Consider the following 8274-nt stretch of genomic DNA (forward strand, 5'->3'; position numbering starts at 1 on the left):
AAATCAAATAGGCAAATATCACACTTAAGCATATAGCCAACTTTATGTTCATTACCATAAAATGACTGCATATCCAAACCAAGGCAATATGTCCAAATTTGACACAAACCATATTGCCAAATACAAAATAGAATGTAAGATCAATCCACAACATCCAATACCAAAATATTAGTAGTATCAATAAGTTATGTTTATAAAGCTTTGCTACTTGTAGTACCATCGCTATGTGCAGCATGGTCATCAACAAAAACAGATCATGATCTTTGATTCTCCACCAATGGTGGATCAAAGTAGCCATCTCTATTACACATGAAACTCGCCATTTCTGCAGCATAACATGGCAACGACCTAGATTTAAAGCTATGTCTCAAAAATGCAACAAATTGTAACTCAAAGAGACAAAAATCAAACATTTATTTAGAACTTACCAATCTGTGGGAACTTGAAAGTCAAAGGTCTCCAATTTTTCCTTATCCGTTGGTATATATGATGAAGAGGCTCCAACATCCATAAAATAGGAAGCTATCAAAGGTTGAAGATGATTATCGACAATGGATTTATCATCCTCCATTGCAAGACGCCACCTTCTTGTCTGTGGACATCCTCTGAAAACTGGTCCTGTCCCTGCTCCAAGCTCTAACACAATACTATTTGAGGTAGTTAGAAACTCCAAAAACATAAGCATGAAAGCAAGACTTTTCTCAATTCCTCCCACCAGCTTCCAGAATTGCTTGCTTGTTTAGAGCGTTGAGATGATGGAAGAAAATGTTGAAGGATGTAAGACTCCAAAGATTGTTGTAACTCTTTTGCTATTGCATGGCCTTTTTCAAAATGAAGTAATGGTGTGCGACCAGGTCTCTTCAAAAGAAGCACATGAAATGCATTCTCCTAAACAATTAAAAAAACATAAATATTCATCAATATCATATTTAATCAATCTCAATGCAATATGTACAATAACAAATAGCCTATACGAGTTTTAATTAAACTAACCTTCACCACAAAGTCACTCTTGCCGGTGTAGATGTATGGCTCCATGGTCTTAGCCAACCATCGAAGATGAACCTCCAGTCGCACTTTTGAAGCCATACACTCGACAATGGGTAGAGATTATGTGGAACACGTAACAAGTGTCCATCCTCCATCATCCATACAAGCAGCCGCAATGCCCAATGAGTAGAGAACATGATCATCAGAGATGTGATTCCAATGAGGCATAACCTCATACCTTGAAATCATGTGTTCAACAAGCAAGTCAACAATACATATTATCACTATTCAAAGTTGTGATTTAAGCTCTTCATAAGCAACCAAACATTACTTGAAAACATAGATCCAGTAGGTAAGTCAATAATGCATAAATCAACGCTCCAAGCACAAGTCTTCTTGTGACGTTGCCTTCTCTCTCCATTGGTTTTTAAAAACAATGACCTTATCTTTTCAAATTCACCACCAAACTTCCCAGCAAGTATATCCTTACCCAAGAGAATGTAATCACATTCGAGAACGGCCGCACTCTCTTTAGTTGCATGATGGGAGAGATGAGAGAAGGATTGAATTGGCAAGTATATCATGTCAGTGGTGAAGCTCTTCTTTCTCTTCTCAGTATGTATAATTTCAACATCAACACAATCTTTCTCTTTATTTATAACAATTTATAGTTAAATTACAATCACTTAAGCAATAGACAAAACCAAAAATCATACAAAGCAAGAATCATTACCTCTTGTGTCCCTAGCAGTTTGAAGCTTTGGTCTTCCTATTTTTGCATGCAGTTGCTCCAATTGCAATTTGTCAGCCTCTAAAATGTTTTTTTGTTGTTCTTGCACTTGTTTTAGTGTAGCTTCATTCATATTTCCAATCAACCCTGAATATGATCGACACTCTCCCTTTTGATGCCTTGCATATGCTTCACTTTATTCCTCAATAAAAAATCCTTTCTTCATGTCAACCCACCATGGACAATGCTTTCTTTCCCAGTCAATAAGAAGAAATGCACCAGAAGTATACACGCAGAATGATGGAGGTGAAAGCATTGGCTATGCTTTACAAATATGTGGGAGATTGAGTATTTTCTTGCTACTCAACAAAGACAGGAGAAACCTTCAAAGCAAAACATTGAAATATGTATTACATAATATTATCATAAACAATACTCTTTTTTCAAAAATTCAAATTTACATACCTATAAACAACTCTTTGGGCAGCAATTGGTAGATCAAATTGCTTTATTGTTGGACTTGCCACCGTCATCTCCTTTGAAAGAGGCTCAGAAAGGGTATCCCTATACCTGAACAAAATATCATTGAAGTACTCCCTCAAAGTCGGGTGCTCCGGTAAAGTCAATTTCTCTCCTCCAATGTTTTTCTTGATCACTTGTGAGAGCATTCTTGAGGCTTCCATCAACAGTTTCTCCATCCATACCTCTTTTGCACACCATCTTATAAATTCATGATCACCACAAAGCTTGGATTGATAATACACAACATCTGCAATTAATATCATAGTATTACTACCATATTATAGATATTAATCATGACAAATTGAAACACACTTCTATAGAAACTTACTCTATGAATCTTTCGCACGATATGACAGAGTCATCAGAGACAACCAAGAATGAAGACCAAGACTAGTCACCTGCGGGACGACAGCACAAAGTCCTCAAGCACAATTCAAATGGAAGATCTTATTGAAGATTATTCCTCTCCATCGAACAGAACTTCAATAGAGCTTAAAGAAAATCAAACTATAGGAACTCCAAAGATCAACCACTCATTTCCAGCTAAATCAACTGATGAAAGTCAGATTGGAAAACAGGGTCTCAAGCCACTCTCCATACAGACACAATTAGATCAAGATGAGACCATGGCAAAAGCAGGACAAAGGTCTTCAATAGAACTAGCAATGAGAATAGTTGTAGTTCTCAGCAGTACAAAAGGAGCAAGTGTGAGATGCAATGCGCTACTAGATAAAGAAGCAAATTTCAATATGGTTGCAGACAACAATCAGAGAATTCTAGAGATTACTCCATGCAAACATGATACCAAAACAATGCTAGGTTTGCATAGAGGTACAAAAGAAATGGTTGCTATCCTTAGCATCTAGAATCATGAAGAGCAGGTAAAGTTTCAGGTAAAGCCTTCAAAAGAAATGCTTGTAGATGCCATCCTTGGACATCACTGGTTAGACCAACACAAGGCCTACAAAAAAGATAAACTGCTACTACTTTCTTTTCCAAAAGGTAGCAAGTAACAGTTACAGATACCATTAATGATAGATTTAGAGTTGCAAAAGTCACAAGAATCAAAGACAAATCTTGCAGACAAAGGAAAAGCTAAAGTGGACCCTCCACCGATTAGTAAAGCAAAAGTCACAAGAATCAAAGACAAATCTTGCAAACAAAGGAAAAGCTAAAGTGGACCCTCCACCGATTAGTAAAGAAGGTGTGACAACATATGTCTCTACATCAAAGAATCCTCATGGATCAGCTTCTTCAAGCAAGTCAGGCTTTCAAAACTTCAATTCAATTGTTGACCCAACTGAAACTTCTAAGGAGACACCCAGAAAAGCAAAGATATATCAGCCCAACTACTCAAAAAATCAAAATAAAGTAAAGCAAGTGTTTGTTAAGAGCATTTTAGTCAAAGTCAATGGTCCGTTTTGGATTAAAAACAGGAAATCAACACAAAAAGACAAACACATGGGATGGATAGCATCACAGTGGAGCTTAAAGGAACAGGAGTACTGTGGAGGTAACATACAAATATGGGTACCAAAACCATAGGTTAGAGAATATGAAGTAACGTCAAGTCCCTCCCAAAAAAGAAGGCCCACAAGGTATCAACCTCGACAATATCCTAGGATACCTAAGAAGGAGGTATACACCAGAACAACATCGAAAGATGCTAAAGTCAACCACAACTCTCAAGAGGATAGAGAACAAAGATAGAACTCAAAGAATGTTCCTCTTGGACAAGGATTCTACAAAGAATATACAAAGATCTGGCTACTAGTCAACCACAAGACAACTACAACTACACTAGACCTACATGAAGATCTATAGAGCTCCACAAGACCTAGAGCTCAACAAAGTCAACAAAGGAAATACAAAGGTCATCAAGAGATTTGGATTCCTAAGTCTTCCAATGCTCCTAGTCAAAAGCCAAATACCGACAGTGAACAAAGGCCTATAACAACATCAAAGACTCCTATCAGCAGGCCCAATTGGAGAATCAGACAGATAATGGAGTCTTCATAGTCAAAGAAGAACAACCCAACCAACGCGAATGTAGATTCAAACATGATAAAACAGGTATGGCAAAAGAAACTTTCAATGCCAACTTGGTCCTGCATTAATCCTCTTTTTAAGGATTCAAGCTTACTTTTACCTGAAAAAATATTTATAGTAAGCACAAGAATGTAAAAAGTCAAGTTGCTATGGTGCAAAAAACACTCTTTGGCATAGTTAGAGTCGGGCTGCTGAGCCATAAAATGAGCAAAGCGTTAGTCCCAAAGCTTCATGTCTTAATAAACTCTATTCTAAGAGTTGTAGTTATTAGGCTTATGCTCAAGCTGGAAGAGTTGAGCATTCTATGTCATGTTTCTCATGTTGGATGAGATGTGCATAAGAGTCAAAGTCTATTAACTTACAAATGGTGGAGTGTCGTAGAGTTCAACACTCACGCAAAGTGCATAGTAAGATGAGAGCACATATCCTCGTCAATGAAAACCATTCTTAAAGGGGTGCCATCTTGCAAATCCATGTCATATGCTTTTATAGCTACACCATCTTTCTGAAGAACCCTTCAAAATCCTTCTTGCACAGCATATTGTTTCCCATGCATTTTTGTGTATGCATAAATAGGATATCCTATCATTGGACATATGCATTAGACACTCTTTTTTGCTTCCACCTATGCACCTTGAGTGGACTACAACAGGCAAACCAATGTCATGCTAACCGACAAGTCATTCAGTGGAGTCACTACTGAGCGAATAGGAAGCTTGGTGACTACCCAACGCTCCCCATCGCTTGGTGTTGACCTTGGTGTTAAAGCCATTAAAAGCGATAGCAAAGACCTTCGAGCATGATAACCAACAACAAAAAGACAAGTCATTTAGTGGAGTCAATAATGGGCGAATATGAAGCTTGGTGATTGCCCAACGCTCCCCATCACTTGGTGCTGACCTTGTCAAATGGGCATCGACCCAGTAAACATCCATGGATATGACATTGTTTAATTCCATATCTATCAACAAATAATTCCTTGAGCACTTTATTACTATTTCCAATGCTAATAAGTACCCCAATAATACGCATATCCCAAAGGCACTTTTTTCCACTGGGTTTTTCCCTTTGGTCATCTAGGTATTAGATCCTAATTTAGATCCTCATTATTCTACTTCCCTTGTACATTTTTCATAAATAAACAACAGCCTCATCATTATCCTATTACAACGGACAAATGCGACATCATCTCTCACATCAGACCTATTTGAACTAATGAACCTCATCAACAAATTCAATGACACATGAAGACAATCAGCCCATCAACAACCAATCAAAACCTTCCATAGCCTCCACGGACACTTTACAACAGTGCCCAAGGACGGGCACTAAAATCGGAAGGGGGGAATGTTAACTGAGTCAATGTCAGTTAACAGCAGCTTCTAAAGACCGAAGGCGTACGAATGCACATCGAAGATTAACATGAAGAAGCAGTAAAGATTGGAGTTACACATTCTCCACATTTTCCCAAAATGGTCATGTATTGTAAATTCCCAATTTATTTCAAGCCATTGTAATATTTTAATGTGTTACGGGCTCAATGAGAGTTCCAAGCTGTAAAGAACCGTTAGTTAGTGTGCCTGGGTGGAAGATTCAATAAATGGTGGATCACTAAAGGCCTTGGGCGCCCGGAAATTGAATATTTCCGGGCGCAATGTGTAAAAGAATTAAGGGTTCCCAAGCTCATTTGTTGAGAGCACTCTTTGGTGAGAGCTCTTGAGGTGTGTGGCTATGGAATCCTTGAGCTTCTCCTTGCTCATGTGACTTGATTAACACTAATCAATGCTTAATTCTCTTTCACTATGCCTCTCTCATGCTTCTTATGATTGCTAATGATGCTTTGATTAGCTAGATCGTAACTAATTAATGGTTAATCCCTCTCTAATCTTGTGTGGTTGCCCTCTTTTGCTTGTGTGTGCATGTAGGTTTGATTGGAGTGTGGTGCTCGATAGATCTATGTGTGTGTTCTTGAGATTAGTTTGTTGCATGATAGGATTACTGTTGTGTGCGTCTTGCAATCGTTAGTGTGTGTGATTGGGTTGATTAGAGGTGAAGAGAAGTGGATGTGGAGATTGCCCATCATTGTGGCTTAGCTCTTCCATAGGCCGATAAGCTCACCTCATAGAGTCACCATTCATGTTTCCATAATTAGCTCACTGAACGTGTGAGTGTTTCCCTACCCTAGCCGAGTAGCTCATCCCTTCAGATTGATAATTGGAGCTATGCAACGATGGGACCCCCAACAAGCATTCTGCTCGTCCGTCTCCTGATATGCTCACAAATTTAGGAGCATCTTCCAGTTGTGGTTGGCCACATCTTTTCCAAGTGCGAAAGGATATGAGGTTCTTGTCTAGTTGAAAATCTAGCTTTACTTCTCTTGACAACTTTTCTTTGTTTTCACTGGTGATGTTGCACTTGATCATCTCAGGATTTGTGTCTGAATTGACTTCTTTTGTTATGGCAGCATCCTTTGGTTTTAAGCTTTATCTGAATTCTCTTTTCTTTGACCACCTGCTTCAATCGATGTTGACTCATATGATTGTGATAGTGCACTTTTTGTCTACAACTGATGAGCATTGTCTATCTGCATCTGAGTAACCTTTGATCTTAGAAGATCCATTGTACTGTCTGGCAGAATTTGTCTCTTCGAAGGAGATTTTGGTGGTGATCTTTGTGTAGCTTTCTGGACTTTAGCTTTCATTGATTTTGACTTTTATGTCACCTATTCTGGCAGCTTGAGGCTTTGCATCCTCTTTAGATAGTCTTTGACTTTAGTCCGGCCATCCGTAGGGGTTTGTACAAGGTCTTGATCTTGCTGATATTCGTTACCATGTGCATCTTGATATGCATATGTGAGCTTGATCACATGTATTTGTTTGAACACTATGGGATTTGTTGGCTTTTGACTCTGACTTGTGGAGATCAGCTGAAACTTTTGTCTCTGATGATCTTCATATAAGTATTTATTTGTAGACTCTGATGGCATCTGGGTCAATTGGAAACTTCCAACAACCATATGATCTTTTAATGGTTTCTACCTTGAAGGGGTTGTTGGTTCAAGGCTCTAGGGCTTCTAACTTGTGGAGCATTTCCTAGTACATAAGCTGAGCTTGATGGATTTACAGCTCCCCCCTTCCTAGGGTGATCACTATAGCTTGCTTCATGATAAGAGTTCAAAATTGTTTGGCTCTAATTTAGTCTCACCTTTTGGGATTGTGAAGGTACACCTTGGGTAGCCCTGTTGATGTTTGGCATCTGTAAATCTTCTGCATAATTTCCTATGTATCTCCGTGAAACATGACAAATTATTCCCCAAGTCAAGCTGTAGATAGCATTATCTTTGCCCTGATATTGTCTATCTCATGGGTCTCCTATGATATGAGCTTCTATGATTTCAAGACCCAAGGCATCATAGATGCTAGACTCTCATCTATAACTACGACTGTTTTGGTCAAAGTATATTCTCGTTTGGTTACAACATCGAAGTTTGATTTTTGATGGAGGAGATTTTGGCTCTAAACAGCTTTTTGGGTTCACTTGGGTAATATCCTTCAGCTCTAGAGAAGATGGGCTATAATAGATTCTTTCCTCTGAAATAAACCATCCTTTCTAATCTATCACTGGGCGCACTTCTATGAGCTCGTATGTGGGCCGTTCAAACACTGGTTAATCCTTTTTGTACAGTTTTCCTTTTTGGTCTACATAGTGTGCATATGAATTATGTGTACATAGTGTGCATATGAATTATGTGTACCAGTCAAAGCTAACAGCATTCTGTTTGATGTGTCCCATAGACTCGTGAGTGATTGCACACTTGTGGCAGTGGATGCAGAATCGTTTGCAAACCTAACAGTCTTTTCTACAATCTGTAATATCTGGACACCTTGACCAAATTCATGCAAGAATTAGTTGTTCAAAGATTCAATTTTAAGCTTTTCAGGTACCTGTGCATCTTTATACTGATTTTGAACTTGCAATGCTTT

The 8274-nt window shown here is 38.5% G+C and overlaps 1 pseudogene; it reads right to left on the minus strand.

The window, feature by feature from the left end:
* Positions 1 to 424: 424 nt before the first annotated feature.
* LOC147438376 (uncharacterized) lies at positions 425 to 2505 on the minus strand (annotated as a pseudogene).
* Between the last annotated feature and the right edge of the window lie 5769 nt (positions 2506 to 8274).

The sequence above is a fragment of the Adiantum capillus-veneris genome, chromosome 17, assembly GCF_014529385.1.
Source record: "Adiantum capillus-veneris isolate H3 chromosome 17, ASM1452938v2, whole genome shotgun sequence".
In the NCBI taxonomy this organism is placed as follows: Eukaryota; Viridiplantae; Streptophyta; class Polypodiopsida; order Polypodiales; family Pteridaceae; genus Adiantum; species Adiantum capillus-veneris.